This window comes from Phalaenopsis equestris, unplaced genomic scaffold (assembly GCF_001263595.1).
Source record: "Phalaenopsis equestris unplaced genomic scaffold, ASM126359v1 Scaffold000002, whole genome shotgun sequence".
Classification (NCBI taxonomy): domain Eukaryota; kingdom Viridiplantae; phylum Streptophyta; class Magnoliopsida; order Asparagales; family Orchidaceae; genus Phalaenopsis; species Phalaenopsis equestris.
The window spans coordinates 81,268,769-81,270,453 of record NW_018164444.1 but is presented as its reverse complement, the minus strand read 5'-3'; positions in this window follow the sequence as shown (position 1 = coordinate 81,270,453).

Here is a 1,685-nt window from a genome sequence, read left to right as displayed (position 1 = left end):
TTTTTTATTTTTGAAAATAAATTAATAAACATTCAAACAACTTCTTAGTCTTGAGTGCTTTTGAAAACACCATATTTTAATCAAATAATAAAAAATATTATATTTCAAATTAAAACATGAACAAAATAAAATAAAATAATAATAAAGAAAAACAAAAAGTGATCCCAATAATTTTTTTTTTTTTGTGGAAATTTACATATGCATTTAGTTGACTATTTCAACCTTCTCATGCATAGAAAAAGATGTTTTAGATGTAAAAATCAAGTTCGAGTGTGAGGAAAGTAAATGCATTTGAATCTATGAAGGCTATTACAAATCGAAGAAATATTTCACTAAGAAAGAGCGATTACAACACTTGAATGTTTGAGAACTTTGAACGGTTCCAAATGAGGGGGAGGGGCTTCTATTTATTATCCCTTCCAAGTTGAAGGAAATTTTCTAGATTACAATAGAATAGTCTAGTTTTAAGATAGTTCTTTTCACCATTCTCTTATAAACATGGATAGCAGTAGATCTTTTTTAAGTAAGTTATTTTTGAGTTCTCAATGAAGCTTTTCCTGCTAATATTCTCTAGAATGCGTTGGAGTCTTCTATAGCTAATTGAATTGCTCTCTTCCTACAGCTTTTCTCTAATCTTCTATCACATGTTATCTTACCAATTTCTTTGAAGATGACAGAGTGTGACATATTGGTCAAAAAGTATATTCTGTGGCATAGGTAGTGAGTACTTTCCAAGAAGAAGGGGCAATGAAATACGCTATTGTGATAGCCGAAACAGCAAATATGTCTGCTACATTACAATATCTCGCACTTTATATGGGAGCAGTTCTGGCTTAATCTTTTATGTACTGTGAACGAAACACTTCAAGAATTTATGTTGATCTCTCTAGAGAGAAATAAATAAATTCATAAAGAAAAATGTGTGCACAGTGCTCTAATGCAAAACATATTAGTTGAAAATAAAAGGAAAAATCTAAAATTTTGGATTCAAGCGTTTATCATGTCTTAAGAAATAAAAGGACGTACGTCGCATGCATGCAATAATTATTATGAAAAATATATAAGTTTATTTCTTTAAATTTCCTTCCCTCATCAATAATCCTAATACACCATTTTATTCCAAGCATGTCCTTATAATGACAAAAGGCTCTTAAATCATTCTTCCTATAACACTCGCTGAGAAAAGCATTTAAGGTATCCTTATTATAAATAATAAACTATATATGTTTCATGAAACTATCATGATGATAGTGGATGATAGCCCATAAAACATGCATGGGCACTTATTTAGGGAAAACTATTAGGTGCCCTGAGTGTACGTCCAGATAACGATTAAGATGCACCACAGTGTGGCCACACCGGGTTATCGTCTGGACGTCCGGAATCAGTTAGGGCAGAAGGTGACTCTATAGTTGCCGCCGGCGGGGCAAGTGAAGGTGCTCGTCTGATCATCCTTGGGATAACTATAAGCGTCGGGGCAGAGGTTCTTGAAGAACTTAGAATAGTCCGTCGGCTGGCAGCTCCCAGAGTTGCAGCAATACTCATCCGTCTTGAACACGGTGCAGGGGTTATTGCATCCTCCGGGCGCCTTTAGCTCCGCCGGGCACTGCCCGACAATTTCCGCGGCGCATCGGATCGTGCGGCAAGACCCGCTCCCCCACGGGTCTGGGCTGAATTCAAGCACC